This window comes from Petromyzon marinus, chromosome 58 (assembly GCF_048934315.1).
Source record: "Petromyzon marinus isolate PM22_M1 ecotype Great Lakes invasive population chromosome 58, UKy_Petmar_22M1.pri1.0, whole genome shotgun sequence".
Classification (NCBI taxonomy): domain Eukaryota; kingdom Metazoa; phylum Chordata; class Hyperoartia; order Petromyzontiformes; family Petromyzontidae; genus Petromyzon; species Petromyzon marinus.
The window spans coordinates 7,646,699-7,666,696 of record NC_133724.1 but is presented as its reverse complement, the minus strand read 5'-3'; positions in this window follow the sequence as shown (position 1 = coordinate 7,666,696).

Sequence of the window (19,998 nt, the reverse complement as noted above, 5' to 3'; positions counted from 1 at the left end):
TGAGACCCGGTCTCATTTCAAGACGCTGAGAACCGGTCTCCTTTCAAGACCCTGAGACCCGGTCTCCTTTCAAGACCCTGAGACCCGGTCTCATTTCAAGACCCTGAGACCCGGTCTCCTTTCAAGACGGTGAGACCAGGTCTCCTTTCAAGACCCTGAGACCCGGTCTCCTTTCAAGACCCTGAGACCCGGTTTCCTTTCAAGACGGTGAAACCCGGTCTCCTTTCAACACCCTGAGACCCGGTCTCCTTTCAAGACGGTGAGACCAGGTCTCCTTTCAAGACGGTGAGACCCGGTCTCCTTTCAAGACCCTGAGACCCGGTCTCCTTTCAAGACCCTGAGACCAGGTCTCCTTTCAAAACCCTGAGACCCGGTCTCCTTTCAACACCCTGAGACCCGGTCTCATTTCAAGACGCTGAGAACCGGTCTCATTTCAAGACCCTGAGACCCGGTCTCCTTTCAAGACGGTGAGACCAGGTCTCCTTTCAAGACCCTGAGACCCGGTCTCCTTTCAAGACCCTGAGACCCGGTTTCCTTTCAAGACGGTGAAACCCGGTCTCCTTTCAACACCCTGAGACCCGGTCTCCTTTCAAGACGGTGAGACCAGGTCTCCTTTCAAGACGGTGAGATCAGGTCTCCTTTCAAGACCCTGAGACCCGGTCTCCTTTCAAGACGGTGAGACCCGGTCTCCTTTCAAGATGGTGAGACCAGGTCTCCTTTCAAGACCCTGAGACCCGGTCTCCTTTCAAGACCCTGCGACCCGGTCTCCTTTCAAGACACTGAGACCAGGTCTCCTTTCAGGACACTGAGACCCGGTCTCCTTTCAATACAGTGAGACCAGGTCTCCTTTCAAGACCCTGAGACCCGGTCTCCTTTCAAGACGGTGAGACCCGGTCTCCTTTCAAGACCCTGAGACCCGGTCTCCTTTCAAGATGGTGAGACTAGGTCTCCTTTCAACACCCTGAGACCCGGTCTCCTTTCAAGACCCTGAGACCCGGTCTCCTTTCAAGACGGTGAGACCCGGTCTCCTTTCAAGACCCTGAGACCCGGTCTCCTTTCAAGACGGTGAGACCAGGTCTCCTTTCAACACCCTGAGACCCGGTCTCCTTTCAAGACCCTGAGACCCGGTCTCCTTTCAAGAGCCTGAGACCCAGTCTCCTTTCAAGACCCTGAGACCCGGTCTCCTTTCAAGACTCTGAGACCCGGTCTCATTTCAAGACTCTGAGGCCCGGTCTCCTTTCAAGAGCCTGAGACCCGGTCCCCTTTCAAGACCCTGAGATCCGGTCTCCTTTCAAGACTCTGAGACCCGGTCTCCTTTCACGACTCTGAGACCCGGTCCCCTTTCAAGGCTCTGAGACCCGGTCTCCTGGATCTGAGTCTCAAGACCCTGAGACCCGGTCTCCTTTCAAGACCCTGAGACCCGGTCTCCTTTCAAGACTCTGAGACCCAGTCCCATTTCAAGACTCTGAGGCCCAATCTCCTTTCAAGAGCCTGAGAGCCGGTCCCCTTTCAAGACCCTGAGACCCGGTCTCGTTTCAAGACTCTGAGACCAGGTCTCCTGGAGCTGAGTCTCAAGACCCTGAGACCCGGTCTCCTTTCAAGACCCTGAGACCCGGTCTCCTTTCAAGGCTCTGAGACCCGGTCTCCTTTCAAGACTCTGAGACCCGGTCTCCTGGAGCTGAGTCTCAAGACCCTGAGACCCGGTCTCCTTTCAAGACGCTGAGACCCGGTCTCCTTTCAAGGCTCTGAGACCCGGTCTCCTTTCAAGACTCTGAGACCCGGTCTCCTGGAGCTGAGTCTCAAGACCCTGAGACCCGGTCTCCTTTCAAGATGCTGAGACCCGGTCTCCTTTCAAGGCTCTGAGACCCGGTCTCCTGGAGCTGAGTCTCAAGACCCTGAGACCCGGTCTCCTTTCAAGACGCTGAGACCAGGTCTCCTTTCAAGACCCTGAGACCCAGTCTCCTTTCAAGGCTCTGAGACCCGGTCTCCTTTCAAGACTCTGAGACCCGGTCTCCTGGAGCTGAGTCTCAAGACCCTGAGACCCGGTCTCCTTTCAAGACCCTGAGACCCGGTCTCCTTTCAACACCCTGAGACCCGGTCTCCTTTCAACACCCTGAGACCCGGTCTCCTTTCAACACCCTGAGACCCGGTCTCCTTTCAACACCCTGAGACCCGGTCTCCTGGAGCGAGTCGCTAATGCCGTCTCTTTGTGCGCGCTGCTTTAGCGGACGCAGGAGCGCCGCGCTAATGTGGATGGCTCTGTGGAGTGTAACCGGGAGGGTGGGGGCCAGGGAGTTGACACGTGGCCACATCCACAGCAATGACTTAACCCTTTCCATGAACGCGGGAGGTCGCTTGGCAGATGCCATGGAATCTCTCATCCCCAGAAATCCACATTTCACGCGGCTCGGGTTTAAGCGGCGGGTCGGACTTGACGAGCGGGGCTGTTTTTGGTGCTGAGTTGGATGACACGAATGTGAGTGTCACCGTCGAGCTCATCTCACGAACGGAATGTCTCCTGCCATGGGAATATGAAATTCCCACAAGGCTGAGCGCCGTCCCGTGCTAATTTGTGGTGATGATGAGATTGTTATTTTGGTGATCCAGGTCAGTCGCTTGTGCGATTGAGATTCTACCCCTTGCTGTCTGTGTCTCTCGGGACTTGTCACCACCTGGGTAAAACAAAAAAGAAATAAGTAATATTTAAAAAAAAAAAATTTTACAAAACATGCTTTAATGAAATGTACCGTACTAGTAATGGCAGAACTACACGACTCCAGGAAGTGGCCCCGAAGCTTGCCACAACGTAAGGGGCCCGTTTTGATTTACCGCGTGGACAAATAGACCCAAGCCGAAACATTACATATGAAAAATAATGTTAACAATTTTTTTTACGATAGAATATAGTATCACCATCAGTATGACATAAGTATACCAAGTTTGCAGTCGATACCACATTGAGAAGTGGGTTACAATTGAGTTACAAGATTTGAGGCTACAACAACGACAGCAGACAGAGTGAGTGAAATAAAAGCGTGTAAATAATAAAAAAACAGCGCTCGAATGCCTTCACTTGGGGCCGCGTAAGTCGAGCGTTGACATTGGCGACAAGCCGCAAGGTCTGGCGGAAGGCCAAAGGGAGGGAGGGATGACGACGTTGATTGTCATGGGAAGACATTGCAAGAAGCCTGTTCCAGGAGGTGACCAGTGGGGATCAAGCTCAGAGAGGCAATCTAGTACAAACGGCTACTCACATCGAGATCCATAGACTCAACATAGAGACCCGTAGACTCACACAGAGACCGATAAACTCAATATAGACATACATAGACTCAACAGAGAGACCCACAGACTCACACAGAGACCGATCAAATATATCGAGACCCATAGACTCAATATAGTGACCCACAGACTAACACAGACACCGATCAACTACATAGAGATCCATAGACTCAACATAGAGACCCACAGACTCACACAGACACCAATCAACTACATAGAGACCCATAGACTCAACAGAGAGACCCACAGACTCACACAGAGACCGATAAACTCAAGAGAGAAACGAATAGACTCAACATAAATCGAGTTGTGAATAAACCCGGTTCTGGCTACCATGCAGGTACCCCGTGTTCATTGTGTTTGCCACTTCATGCCGCTTATTCCATCTCTGTGGACATTTGGGTTCGAGTGCCACGTGACAGAAGTGCGTCTCGTGACGCGATGCAATGGTAGAGGTATCGCACCGAGCAATCTCTGTGCTACCATGCAAGGACCTAGCACCCCCGACCCCGCTACTCAGTGGCTCAATGTCGACCGTGCCGTGCCAACCCCTTGTGCGTGACCACTCTTCTATCGATGTCGCTACGAATGGTGAGGAGGTAACGTGGCTTTGGCACGGAAGAGAAAAATCAAAGCTTCTTCAATGCCTGCTGAGCCAGACGAGTAATGTGGCCTTCGCGTGACCGCTCGGGTGAGGTAGCTCAGCGAACTGACCTTGCCTCCTTGTCGCTCTTCTATTGCCACTACCGTCGTTACTTTGGACGTGAACTTCACTCACGAATTACTCCGACCACGCTGAGAACTGGGTCAACCAGACGCTGGCTGTCTTCGCCACCACAATGCAGGTCACAACAACTCACTCACTCACCCACCCACCCACTCAACCACTCACTCACCCACTCACTCACCCACCCACTCACTCACCCACCCACCCACTCACCCACCCACCCACTCGCTCACTCACCCACCCACTCACTCACCCACTCACTCACTCACCCACCCACCCACCCACTCACCCACTCACTCACTCACCGACTCACTCACCCACCCACCCACTCACTCACTCACCCACCCATTCACCCACCCACTGACCCACTCACTCAATCACTCACCCACTCACCCACTCACTCACTCACTTACCCACCAATTCACCACTCACTCACCCAGTCACTCATTCACCCACCTACTCACCCACTCACTCACCCACCCACCCACCCACTCACCCACTCACTCACCCACCCATCCACTCAGCTACCCATTCACCACTCACTCACCCAGTCACTCATTCACCCACCTACTCACCCACTCAGTCACCCACTCACCACACTGCAGGTCACAACACACTAACTCACCCACCAACCCACTCAGTCACCCAGCCACTCACCCACTCACCACACTGCAGGTCACAACAACACACTCACTCACCCACCCATCCACCTACTCACCCACTCAGCCATCCACTCACCACACTACAGGTCACAACAACACACTAACTCACCCACTCACCCACTCACCCACTCAGTCACCCACCTACTCACCCACTCAGTCACCCACTCACCACACTGCAAGTCACAACAACACACTAACTCACCCACCCACCCACTCACCCACTCAGTCACTCACTCACCCACCCACTCACTCACTCACCCACTCACTCACTCACTCACCCACCCACTCACCCACTCACTCACTCACCGACTCACTCACCCACCCACTCACTCACTCACCCACCCATTCACCCACCCACCCACTGATCCACTCACTCACTCACCCACTCACCCACTCACTTACCCACCAATTCACCACTCACTCACCCAGTCACTCATTCACCCACCTACTCACCCACTCACTCACCCACCCACCCACTCACCCACTCACTCACCCACCCATCCACTCAGCTACCCATTCACCACTCACTCACCCAGTCACTCATTCACCCACCTACTCACCCACTCAGTCACCCACTCACCACACTGCAGGTCACAACACACTAACTCACCCACCAACCCACTCAGTCACCCAGCCACTCACCCACTCACCACACTGCAGGTCACAACAACACACTCACTCACCCACCCATCCACCTACTCACCCACTCAGCCATCCACTCACCACACTACAGGTCACAACAACACACTAACTCACCCACTCACCCACTCACCCACTCAGTCACCCACCTACTCACCCACTCAGTCACCCACTCACCACACTGCAAGTCACAACAACACACTAACTCACCCACCCACCCACTCACCCACTCAGTCACTCACTCACCCACCCACCCACTCACTCACTCACCCACTCACTCACTCACCCACCCACCCACTCACCCACTCACTCACTCACCGACTCACTCACCCACCCACTCACTCACTCACCCACCCATTCACCCACCCACCCACTGATCCACTCACTCACTCACCCACTCACCCACTCACTTACCCACCAATTCACCACTCACTCACCCAGTCACTCATTCACCCACCTACTCACCCACTCACTCACCCACCCACCCACTCACCCACTCACTCACCCACCCATCCACTCAGCTACCCATTCACCACTCACTCACCCAGTCACTCATTCACCCACCTACTCACCCACTCAGTCACCCACTCACCACACTGCAGGTCACAACACACTAACTCACCCACCAACCCACTCAGTCACCCAGCCACTCACCCACTCACCACACTGCAGGTCACAACAACACACTCACTCACCCACCCATCCACCTACTCACCCACTCAGCCATCCACTCACCACACTACAGGTCACAACAACACACTAACTCACCCACTCACCCACTCAGTCACCCACCTACTCACCCACTCAGTCACCCACTCACCACACTGCAAGTCACAACAACACACTAACTCACCCACCCACTCACCCACTCAGTCACTCACTCACCCACCCACCCATTCACCTACTCACTCACCTACTCACTCACCACACTGCACGCCACAACAACACACTAACTCACCCACTCAGTCACCCACTCACCCACTCAGTCACCAACTCACCACCCTACAGGTCATATCCCTTCCTTCTCTGCGTCTTTTCTCGCGCTGCTCCACTTGGAATTCATGTTCCATCATCATCGTCTTTACCCCCCCCCCAACTCAGCTCTTACAACAACAACCTCGCTGAGTTAAAGAAACGCGTTCACACTTTGTGGTTGCGATGTGCTCGCAACCACGAAGTTGCGAGGTTAAATCCTCGTTGGGGGGTTGACTCAGCCAATCATCCCTCGGGGCGAGTGGATACAAATGAGCTCACAGTGACTGTCTCGTGGATGGACTCTCCCTCGCCGTAGTAACGTGGAATGCCCACCACTGGCTCTGCAGCTCATTTGAGCGGCAGCAGGGCAATGACTCCGACTTTTGATCGCAACTTTACCGGTGCCGTTCGCTGCTGATGATAAAGGCCCAGTGGCCTTTGGCATTGATGAGCATTTCTCAAAGGGGAGGGGGGGGTACGAGTGGAGGCGTGTTCGACCTTTCGCGAGGATTAGCCCAGATTAAGTTCCCTTTTCGCAGACTTTCCACCTCCAATCTGCCGAGCAAAGCTAGTTTCTAACTCTCGTACAACTACCACGACAAACAAAAAAAGTATCCCCACTCTGACGATCTCCGATATTCTCCGGGAGTTTTATTTTTCAAAGGGCTGCGCTGATTTATGGTGCAAGAAATGCAGATACTGTATATTTAGAGTTTGCGTGTCTCTCTCTCTCTCTCTGTGATCATCATCACGGTGGCCAAGGAGGTTGTTAACTACCTCGCCTGGTATGCAGAAGGGTCGTGGCTTCGATGCCGATGACCCTGACGCCTGCTGCGGTATATTTGGAGTCCGCAAGGGCCCCAGGATTCCACGTGCCGCGATGCGCGCGGAAGCCCGTTCCACGTTGCGCCCGGTTGTGCAAGGTGTGCACGCGCGTCACGTTTGTGCCAGGTGTGCACGCGCGTCCAAAGTGACAGCGGAGGAGGGCGCAGGTTTCCCCCTCGGCCAGTGTTGTCATTTACTCGATCGAGTTGTGGGTTGGCCAAATTTGTTGTCGTCAAGACCCCCCCCCCCTCCTCCACCACCCGACGACCAGACATTCACTCGCCCATGAGCGCAAGAGTTTAAATACGGGGGGGGGGGGGGGGGGCGCCCATCGTCATTGTCACTTTTTTGTTTCAGCCTCGGGCACGAGTTGGGGAAGGATTTAACAATTTATCAAAGCCTCCTCGAGCAGCCAACGAGATACGCGGCGCTTCTGACCTCTGCCATCTTCTAAGTTGTCGGTTTTGACTTCCTGCATCTGGCCCCGATTATTGGGACGGTGACCCTGCCCTGCGGTCAGCGCGTTCACCGCTGCTTCTTCTTCTTGTTGTTGTTGTTGATCTTGTTGATGGTGTTGTTGTTGATGTTGTTGTTGCAGAGATTCACGGTTCGGCTCAAGCCGCCACCCTGCTTAATACCGCGGTGTGAGTCGACCATAAGCCCGCTGTGTGCCGACCTCAGGTCTTTAAATTAGTGACATTCGAAAATTGACACCGCAATTTCATCACCACCACGACCCGTGTGGCAGGTGGTCCTGTGGGTGTTCACTGCCACCGTGTCGTCATTTTGTTGTTTTCCACTTGCCTCTCCGTCTTGTGGTGCTGCCAATATGCTCAAGCTAGTGGACACATTTTTCTGGTGGCACCAAATCTCTTACGATCTCGTCGTCAAGACATTCTCCTGGTAGGTCTTCCCCTCTTTCCGGCTCCTTCCAATTTTTCCAAACAACAACAACGCGTTTTAAATGTTCCTCCTGTTGGCACATCCTACAAATGTGTCCAAATAGTGCAAATTACAGGGCATCAATCATCGCCGCCTAGCGGCGGACTAATGCTCCAGGTCGCTCTCGCAAACGACACTCACGCTGGTCTCCCGAGCTTCCACTTGGGTTAAACAAAATCAACTAAAAGTTTGATGTTATAGTTTCACCCACACCCGGGGGTTCTGTTCTGTGTACAGCAGAGATCTCAACAGACATGGCTCAAGTGCCTCTGACATGGCCAGTACGAATATCCTATCAGAGACAGAGAGAGAGAGACCCAGAAACCCAGGGCTGGAGCCTTGAACCTAGGAACTGGATGGTTCGTGATTCTGGTTATGACGCCACCCTGGGTGGCCTCTGTCTCTAGGTGGGGAGCGGTGGCGCAGCGGTTAGCGCTACGCTGCGGTGCGAACCCGGTGACCCGAGTTCGATTCCCGCTCACGGCCAACACCGGTGACGATTATCTGAACCGGTCTTGGGCCTCCCCTAGGTCGACTCAGCCTCAAATGAGTACCCGGTGCGGCGAGTAAAACATCAGCACTGGTGCTGCTCGCTGACAGCACTTGCCCCAGCAGTCTGTTAAGGCTATACGGGGGATCTTTGTCTTTGCCCCACCCTGGCCTCTGCCTCGGCCAATTTAATGTTTGTTCAGTTGTTTGCGGTCCAAGAATAGCGGGGGTATTGTGGCTGGCAAGCGGGCGCAGTGAGTGGCTATTAATGAGCAGTAACCGGAGATCACACCGCGATGTATTTGTGTTTCCTACGAGGGTGATAAAAGTCAGTGTGGCTGTATGTGTGTCTCTGTGTCTGCGTGTGTGTATGTGTGTGTATGTGTGTGGCTGTGTGTCTGTGTGTGGCTGTGTGTATGTGTGTGGCTGTGTGTCTGTGTGTGTGTATGTGTGTGTATTTCAGTGTGTCAATGTGTGTGTGTCAGTGTATCAATGTGTGTATGTCAGTGTGTGTGTGTGTTTCTGTGTGTGTGTCTGTCTGTGTGTGTCGGTTAGCGATAGTGTAGCGGTTAGCGCGCTGCGCTATGAACCTGGCGACCCGGGTTCGATTCCCGCTCACGGCCAACACCAGTGACGATTTTCTGAACCGGTCCCGGGCTTCCCCTAGGTCGACTCAGCCTCAAATGAGTACCTGGTGCGGTGTGTAAACATTGCCACTGGGGAGACAAAGGCGGTCGGGCGTGGTGCTGGCCACCCACCCCCTCGTGTACCGTTCCGGCCTTCATAGGTGCTCGCTAACAGCACTTGCCCCTACAGTCTGTTAAGGCTGTCTTTGTCTGTGTGTGTGACTGTGTGTGTGTTTGGCCTCTCCCCTCATGGCATCTGTGTCCACCACAGTGGCTTAACGGGGGCTCTGGACGGGTGCGAGGGGCTGGTAACCCCTCTTCTACCTTCAATAAATGACCACTAAACCACGACTAAAATATGTAACTAATAAGCTTGTGCCGGAGGCCCCAGGGGGACAGGCGTCTATAACGTCTCCTGGCCAAACCGCCATTTGACGGAGCCAGGAGATTGAATCTTTACCCTCGGGGCTCCTCCAGAAACAACGAAAAGCCACTACGGATGGCCACGTGGAATGTTCGAACGCTCACTGTGGAGGAGAGCTGGACCGGTACCGCCTGGATCTCTGTGGCATTCAGGAGGTCCGGTGGACCGGCTCTGGCTCCTGCCACCATGAGGGGTGGACAGTCCTCTACTCCGGGCAGGAGACTGCCAAACAACAGGGTGTGGCTCTTTTTCTGAACAAAAGAATGAAGGGGGCATGGGAGCATGGCGGTGAGGTGTGGGAAGCTGTAAGCCCCACCGAAGACGAACATCCGTGGAGGGATCGAGGCAAGGCCGATGAGTCAGATGCCTTCTATGACCTCCTGTCACAGGTGCTGGATAAAGTGGCCCCTCGGGATAGAGTAATCTTGTTTGGTGACTTCAATGCCCGAGTTGGTCATGATTCTAGTACCTGGTCTGGAGTGATTGGAGGGCATGGGCCAGATTGGCTCAATAACAACGGTAGGAGGCTGATAGATTTTTGTGCAGCCCATGGGCTTGTAATTAGCAACACGCTGTTCCGGCATCGGCGCATCCACACAACATCATGGATGCATGCCGGGTCCAAGCAAGAACATCTGCTGGACTACATAGTAACGGAATAGCGGATGCGGGCCCATGTCCTTGACACCAGGACCTACCGTGGAGCTGATCTGCCCACTGACCATCGACTTGTCATCTTTAAGATGTGCCTGACATTCTTCCACTCCGGTGGTGGGTGTACACCCAGAACACCATTCAAACCCATAGTGGCATGGTCTCAGCTAGCTGATGAAAGTTTCAAGTGAGAATTTCATCATCGCTTGCGGCTGGGGTTGGCATCGTCCCCCACTCCTCCTAAAGTCGAGGGGAAATGAGCGAGGTTTAGGACTGTGGCTCATGCAGCTGCAATGGCTGCTTTTGGTACACGGTCCAGACCTCCCCAGAGACCCTGGCTGACAGAGGATGTGTTCAGGCTGACTGTGAAAAAGCGACAGGCCCACTCTCATCGTCTACAGAATCCCACATCAGAGAATTGGGAGGCTTACCGCAGCCTTCACTCGGAGGTTCGGAGAGCCGTGAGGCGCTGCAAGGATGGGTGGTGGTCTCGGGTTGCTGAGGAGATGGAGTCTGCCTCAATGGCCCGCGATCACAAATCGATCTTTAATTCCATCAAAAAAGTAACCTGCAGCACCATATCAATTGCCATCATTAGGCGAAAGAACGGTGATCCAATCTCCGACCCCCAGGAACAGGTTTGCAGATTTGCTGAGCATTTCTGTGGGGTCCTGGGGGAGTGTAAATCCCTCAACCTTGTGGGGCAATGTGGGGATGACCCTGCTGAGGCTGTGGTGCCTCAAATTTTGGAAAAAGAAGTCACCCCCTGTGAGTGGCTGGCTGAGGTGCCATCTGTTTACGAAGTACTGAAGGCGATCCAGAGCCTGAGACCAGGAAAGCACCAGGTAGAGATGATCTCCAAAGCGAAATGCTGAGGGTGGCGTTTGTGCACAGACTGTCCTACATGACATCATAACAACAGTTGGGACCACTGGACGAGTTCCGCAGGATTGGAAGGATGCCTTGGTGGTCCCCCTCTTTAAGAAGGGGGACCGCACAGACTGGAACAACTACGACTTGCCAAGCACACTGAGGAGAGGCTTGCGGAGCCCCAGTGTGGTTTCAGGAAATGGCGGTCCTGCACAGGTGCCATATTTTCTGTCCGTCTGCTACTGCAGAGGTGTAGGGAATTCGAACAGGACCTACATCTCTGCTTTATTACCTGGTCAAGGCCTATGATACCATCAGTAGGCCTGGGCTCTGGGTTGTTCTTCGTGCTTTCAGTCCCTGACCTAGTGCTCATGATCATTAAGGACGTTCATGATGGTGAGCGGGCCTGGGTAAAACTACGTGCCAGGGAGTGGGAGCCATTCCCTGTTCACTTTGGGGTGCGACAGGGATGTCCGCTGGATCCCACATTTTTAAAAATCTATTTCGACCACGTAGTTCGTGAAGCCTTCAATGGCTATACTCTTTGGTTATTTCTGTAAAGTCACGTAGGTAGAAATAAAATAAAATAAATCACGACGTTTCGATCGCACCACAAGCAATCTTCATCAGGTGGAACAATCAATAGCTGTACTGGAGAAATTTCCATCTGGTACAGATACAATGGGATGCTGATCTATGCCCAGGTGCGGTCAAGGGATGACTCCCTATTGCTCAACCATGTTATGTATGCCGATGATCTGGTAATTGCTGCTCACTGAGAGGAGGAGTTGGAGGCGCTGCTGCTGAACGTGGAGCTTGCCACTAAGAGGTGGGTATGTACCATCAGCCCCACCAAAACTAAGCACCTGCCTGGGTATTTTGTACCATCGGACACTCCACCCCCAAAACTCCCAATTGCTGATAGGGTAGTTGTGCAGAGAGTAGAGAGTTTCCCATACCTGGGCAGTGTGCTCATGACCGGCTCCGGTTTGACAGCAGAGGTCTCACTCCGAATCAGTCAAGCGGCATTATCTTTTCATCGGTTGCGTAACGCTGTGCAGAAGCTACCTGGTCTGTCACTCCGCACGAAGCCTCAGGTCTTCTCGGCCACAGTCATTCCCTCCCTTCTCTATGCTTGCGAAACGTGGACCCCCCCCTAATGGAACATCTTCGCCGGTTAGAAACATTGAGGCTGGCCTGCCTATGATCCCTCGGGTTTAACCAGGCTGGATTGTGTGAGGAGCTCGCATATCCTTGAAAGATCTGGACAAAGTCCCATTGGTGAGCTCATCCGGTAGGCAAGGCTGCGTTGGCTGGGTCATGTAGCCCACATGCCCAGCCACCGCATGCCTAAACAGCTTTTGTTCGGCCGGATCGAGGGGGCTAAATGGGCGCGGCACGGGCTAGAGAAGAGATGGAGTGATGTGGTACAGGAGGATGTGGAGCTGAGTGGACTTGTCGATGACTGGTACCAGTGGTGTCAAGATCGCCTCTGTGGAGGAGGCTCGTGAAGGACGATACTGGGCAGTTGGAGGCAGTCGCCCTCCAACAACGAGCGGAGCGCCGGGTGGCTAAAGCACAGCAAGTTGGCATAGGTGGTGCATCAGCCAGTCATCTCAGTCAGTCGACCCGTGGCATCTGGGTCTGCCCCGTGACCTCCTGCCAGCGGGCGTTCGACACTTCACGTGGCCTCAACGTGCACATAGCCTGGCACAAGCGTCGCGGTGACGTCACCACGACTTAGTGGTGAATGGCGTTTGTTGTTGTTGTCTGTGTGACTCTGCGTGTGGGGAGCGGTAGTGTAGTGGTTAGCACGCTGCGCTACGAACCCTGCGACCCGAGTTTGATTCCCGCTTACGGCCACCAATACCGGTGACAATGATCTGAGTTGGCCTTGAGCCTCCCCTAGGACGACTCAGCCTCAAATGAGTACACGATGTGGTGTGTAGTAAACATCGCCACTGTGGAGACAAAGGCGGTCGGGCGTGGTGCTGGCCACCCACCCCCTCGTGTACCGTTCCGGCCTTCATAGGTGCTCACTAACAATGCTTGCCCCAACAGATTGTTAAGGCTACACGGAGGATCTTTGTCTTTGTTGGCGTGAGAGCACCCGCTCTTCTGTGCAACAATGCCGGCCTTAATAGGCGTTCGCTAACAGTCTATTTTGTGCTCGTGACTGTTTTTCTGGAGGGTGTTGCCAGGTTTTTCGCCAGCAGCAGTAGGGTGATGTTCGTGGTGAAGATTCCAAGAGTAATTGTCAATTAAAATGTGGACCAGGGTGCCCGCACACACACACACGTGGCCTACTCTTTTGTGACCGACGTCGGGGGGGGGGGGGGGGGAATCTTTAACGTCCTCCGTGAAGCGGATAGGGACGTAGAGTGGGGTTGAACACTTTGTCAGGGTGGCCACTTGATTTCGAACCACGAAAATTCCTGCAACAAACCAGCCAGCCCAGCGAAAGTGCCACCGCTTGGGTTGGTTGTTGCACCGTCCATGACTCATGAGGAAGTGAGTGGAACAACGCAGACGCGCAGAGTTCAACATCTCGTTCCAGACCCCCTTAGCATCACGACCTCCCGGCTTAGACATCTCGCGAGAACAATGCCGTTGTAAATCGTCCACCGAATCAGAACATCAGCAGGACGATGTGGGCATCTCCTTCGTGGGCGGTAAATTCAAGACACCCCACAGATTGTATGTCCGTGCAACCCAAACCTATGAACCGTTTAAATGAGCAATAAGAAATTGGTTTAACCCTTCCTTGCAATGCAACAGGAGGTGTTAAGATGTTCAAACACCAAACATAAACCCTTTTGCGAGGCATCAAGTTTGCATTAACCACACATCCATGTGGCAAAACATGCAAACAAACACGTGGCTCTCATAATCTACGATGGCATTGTCTTTGAAACTGATTGGCCTACAGCAGAGACATCAGCCTTCTTCATGGCCTCGTCCCACCACCAGTGTCACACCAGAGAACACAAAAAGGGCGAACAGTACAAAGACATTGCAAGTATCAAAACACTTATAGCTCGAGTGACGCAGTGATATCGAGGGGTTACTTTTTTGCCAGTATTCAAAATGACGAAAAGTAAGAATAGTTTTTACCCTGTCTGGCGAAAAGGTCCCATCGATGTAACTGCTCAACCCGAGCTAATAAGTGTCTCGAAACTTTCATTGTCTTTGCGCTGTTTCGCCTCTTGGCATTCTGTGGTCTAACACTGGAGAGGCAAAGCCGTAAAGAAGGTTGTCTTCAGGTGTAGGTCAATCAGTTTCAAAGACAAATGCACCATGTTTTTTGCATGTTCACCACAAGTACTGTGTGGTTCATGCAGCAACTTGATTCCTTGCAAGAAATCGTCTCTTTGGTCAGTTAAACGTCGTACTCACATTGTAAATGATTTCGATTTAAAGCTTTCGTGACTGCAAGGATTCATCTTCTTTGGTTCTTTCGGTAAAGTTGTCCCGACAGGTCTGTTCCTTTCACCTGAAGACGGCCGCTTGCGTTGTGGCCGAAACGTCGTGAGAATTTTATTGTGTTATTTTATTATTTTATTCTCATTCTACGTGACTTTACCGAAAGAACCAAAGAAGATTGTAAATTATGTTGATTCACTCTTCAACACACCGGTGGGCTTAAAGTAGTTAACTATTTTGTCTTTTATATTCTTGGTTCTTTCGGTAAAGTCACGTGGAAGGGAAACAATAAAATAATAAAAAATATATAAAACAATAAAATTATCACAAAGTTACGACTGCAACACAAGCAATCATCATCAGGTGTGAAAACCACAGCAAGAAACATTTGAAAAAAAACGTCGTGAGAATTTTATTGTTTTTTTTACTTTATTGTTTCCCTTCTACGTGACTTTACCGAAAGAACCAAGCATATGAATCCCTGCAGTCACGAAAGCTTTAAATCAAAATTTATTTTGTCTTTTGTAAACGTGACACTTTTTTACTGTTTGGCCTTGTCGGGTGGTGGAGGGTTACGACACGTTTATAAATAACGCGATCTAATCCAAAAACCTTTATTATTAATCTATTTGTTGTTTGAACATCTTAACACAACTCCTGTTCTATTGCCAGAACAGGTCAAATCTATTTTTTCATCATTTTGGAAACTTGCCATAAGGTCCCCTAGCTATGGACCGTATAGTAAACCACTGGATTCTGCACTCCTTCAACGGAGGAGGAATATCAAACACATCACGAGCTCTCTCTACAGAAGCTCTCTCGTGGCTAGGACAACCTCGATATCGTATTGGTATTTAGTTCATGTGAACATAAAGCATTGCCAAACGCAATCATAGAATGTCAAGTCGATTGCCAGTTACTGCACATGATGAGCGGCTAAAACGAGGCGAGTTGGCACAGTGGGGAGCACAACGTGGTGGTCCATCTGCCAGCCATCTCAGTCAGTCAACCCACAACTACTACTGGGTCTTTCCCCGTAACCTCCTGCTCGCGAGCCTTCGACACTTCGGATAGCCTCACAGCGCATCTCGTCTGCCGTAAGCGCCGTTGGAAGCGTGACCGCCGCCTAGTGACGATCGGCGGTTGTTGTTATATCACGATTGCAAGTGTGGCGATGATGGTGCCTATGACGACCGCTCTCGCGATGATCTCTTCACGGCGTACGAGCGTTCTCGCATTGCTACGTTTCCGATGATGATGCCCGTATAATGAGCGTTCTCGCGTTGCTATTTTGCCGATGACGATTATCTAAAATAGCGCTCTCACAATGCTATGTTGACGACGACGATCTCTACGTAGGAACGCTCTCACAATGCTATGTTGACGACGACGATCTCTACATAGGAACACTCTCACAATGCTATGTTGTCATCGACGATCTCTACATAGGAACGCTCTCACAATGCTATGTTGACAACGAGCGATCTCTACATAGGAACGCTCTCACAATGCTATGTTGTCATCGACGATCTCTACATAGGAACGCTCTCACAATGCTATGTTGTCATCGACGATCTCTACATAGGAACGCTCTCACAATGCTATGTTGACAACGAGCGATCTCTACATAGGAACGCTCTCACAATGCTATGTTGTCATCGACGATCTCTACATAGGAACGCTCTCACAATGCTATGTTGTCATCGACGATCTCTACATAGGAACGCTCTCACAATGCTATGTTGTCATCGACGATCTCTACATAGGAACGCTCTCACAATGCTATGTTGTCATCGACGATCTCTACATAGGAACACTCTCACAATGCTAAGTTGTCATCGACGATCTCTACATAGGGACGCTCTCACAATGCTATGTTGTCAACGACGATCTCTACATACAGTGAGGGAAAAAGTATTTGATCCCCTGCTGATTTTGTACGTTTGCCCACTGACAAGGAAATGATAAAATTTTGATTTAAAGCTTTTGTGACTGCAGTGATTCATATTCTTGGTTCTTTCGGTAAAGTCACGAAACGTCGTGAGAATTTTATTGTTTTATATATTTTATTATTTTATTGTTTCCCTTCAACGTGACTTTACCAAAAGAACCAAGAAAAAGGAAATGATCAGTCTATAATTTTAATGGTAGGTTTATTTGAACAGTGAGAGACAGAATTATAACAAAAATTAAAAAAAACGCATGTCAAAAATGTTATAAATTTATTTGCATTTTAATGAGGGAAATAAGTATTTGACCCCTCTGCAAAACATGACTTGGTGGCAAAACCCTTGTTGGCAATCACAGAGGTCAGACGTTTCTTGTAGTTGGCCACCAGGTTTGCACACATCTCAGGAGGGATTTTGTCCCACTCCTCTTTGCAGATCTTCTCCAAGTCATTAGGGTTTCGAGACTGACGTTTGGCAACTCGAACCTTCAGCTCCCTCCATAGATTTTCTATGGGATTAAGGTCTGGAGACTGGCGAGGCCACTCCAGGACCTTAATGTGCTTCTTCTTGAGCCACTCCTTTGTTGCCTTGGCCATGTGTTTTTTGTCATTGTCATGCTGGAATACCCATCCACGACCCATTTTCAATGCCCTGGCTGAGGGAAGGAGGTTCTCACTCAAGATTTGACGGTACATGGCCCCGTCCATCGTCCCTTTGATGCGATGAAGTTGTCCTGTCCCCTTTAACAGAAAAACACCCCCAAAGCATAATGTTTCCACCTCCATGTTTGACGGTGGGGATGATGTTCTTGGGGTCATAGGCAGCATTCCTCCTCCTCCAAACACGGCGAGTTAAGTTGATGCCAAAGAGCTCCATTTTGGTCTCATCTGACCACAACACTTTCACCCATTTGTCCTCTGAATCATTCAGATGTTCATTGGCAAACTTCAGACGGGCATGTATATGTGCTTTCTTGAGCAGGGGGACCTTGCGGGCGCTGCAGGATTTCAGTCCTTCACGGCGTAGTATGTTACCAATTGTTTTCTTGGTGACTATGGTCCCAGCTGCCTTGAGGTCATTGACAAGATCCTCCCGTGTAGTTCTGGGCTGATTCCTCACCGTTCTTATGATCATTGCAACTCCACGAGGTGAGATCTTGCATGGAGCCCCAGGCCGAGGTAGATTGACAGTTCTTTTGTGTTTCTTCCATTTGCGAATAATCGCACCAACTGTTGTCACCTTCTCACCAAGCTGCTTGGCAATGGTCGTGTAGCCCATTCCAGCCTTGTGTAGGTCTACAATCTTGTCCCAGACACCCTTGGAGAGCTCTTTGGTCTTGGCCATGGTGGAGAGTTTGGAATCTGATTGATTGACTGCTTCTGTGGACAGGTGTCTTTTATACAGGTGTAGTGGAGTAGGAAGGTGTGCTGGGGAAACTGCGTGAGTGTATTGATCACACGGACAGTGTGGGGTTTATCTGGGGTCAGCCTGAGGAGACGGCGGAAACAGTGGGGTCGTGTTAGGACAGCCAGGTGAAGAGGCTGGGGTGATGAGGTAACGGTCGGGCCAATTAAGCCAGAAGGGCTGTGATTGGTTGGTGCTGTTGCTGGGGCCGAGGAGGCGTCGAGGTGTCTGGAAAAGGGAGGTGGTTGAAGACGCGAGGCTTGCTGAGGCACGCGGACCAATTAATTAGCAATAATGAGAATGGGGATAAATTGGGGGGAGACAGAGAGAGAGAGGGAGAGTTTTGGAGTTGGGAGCTGTGCAGTAAAGACGTGGAGTTCGGAAACAGAGTTTAGAAGAGAGTTGGAGCATAGTGATAGCGAAGCTGAAGACGAAGCAGTTAGCAGTGGAGTGAGCATAGTGATAGCAAAGCTGAAGACGGAGCAGTTAGCAGTGGAGAGAGCGTAGTAATAGAGGAGCTGGAGACGAGGTGTGTGGAGACAGAGAAGTGAGATTGGGTTTCGCTGTGTGCGACGACGCTGTATAGCGGAGGAGCTGAGGAGGATAGCCAGCAGTGGAGAGAGCGTAGGAATAGAGTTGGAGACGTGTGTGCGGAGCAGAGCGACGTGATACTGGGAACCAAGGTGGTGAGCGAGACGGGCGAAGCACGGCGAGCGAGCCGCGGTGTCCAGGATACGGTGGAGTGTGGAGGACGTGTTTAAACGATGAAAATAAAGAAGTGGTTGGAGAAAGACAAAAGTTGCTCGTGTAAAGTTCAACCACTACACAGGTAACAAGCTGAGATTAGGAGCACTCCCTTTAAGAGTGTGCTCCTAATCTCAGCTCGTTACCTGTATAAAAGACACCTGGGAGCCAGAAATCTTTCTGATTGAGAGGGGGTCAAATTATTATTTCCCTCATTAAAATGTAAATCAATTTATAACATTTTTGACATGCGTTTTTCTGGATTTTTTTTGTGGTTATTCTGTCTCTCACTGTTCAAATAAACCTACCATTAAAATTATAGGCTGATCATTTATTTGTCAGTGGGCAAACGTACAAAATCAGCAGGGGATCAAATACTTTCTTCCCTTACTGTAGGAACGCTCTCACATTGATATGTTGTCGATGACGATCTCTGAGAGCGCTCGCAAAACAGAGATCGTCATCGGCAACATAGCAATTACGAATAGTCTCTTGTGCGCTCTCGCATTCCAACGTTGCCCATGAGGATCTCTCCGTAAGTAGCGCCCTCGCATTGCTGTGTCGCCGATGACGATTTCTGTATATGAGCGCTCTCTGTATATGAGCGCTCTCAGAGATCGTCATCGGCAACATAGCACTTGTAAGAGCGCTCGTCTATTAAGGAGGAGGTGCATAAATGACGTCACGCACCTAGGGGGGGGGGGGGTCAGACATTTGTGACGATGTGTGACGAGGGGGGGGGAGGTTTGAGAAATGTGACGTCACATCAAAATGCGCAACTTTAAATAAATATAGACAACACGTTCTATTTTATTAATAATATTTCTTAATAAATGTTTTCTCCTACAACATCAGAGTGCAGCGCCACATTAAATACGCACTACAATGACAATAGTTTAATGCGATTTGAAGCATGTTTGATTTTGAGGGGGGGGGGCAGAGCTTTGTGACGTCATATTTGAGGGGGGGTCTGACTTTTTGTGGCACCGTGTGACTATGGGGGGGGGGGGGGTGAAAATCGTCCAAAATCGCGTGACGTCATTTATGGACGGCCCCAAAGGTCGGCATCGCAAACAATGGCAGTGCGAGAGCGCTTTTTACACGGATAATAATTAGCGCTCTCGCATTAATATTCTATCGATGATGACCTCTCGTTAAGACCGTTTTTGCACTTCTACGTGGCCGATCACGATCTCTACTTCAGAGCGCTCTCGCACTGCTACGTTGCCGATGACGATCTCTATTTAAGAACGCTCTCGCACTGCTACGTGGCCGCTCGCGATCACTACTTAGGAGCGCTCTCGCACTGCTACGTTGGCGATCACGATCTCACGTAAGAGCGCTCTCGCACTGCTACGTTGCC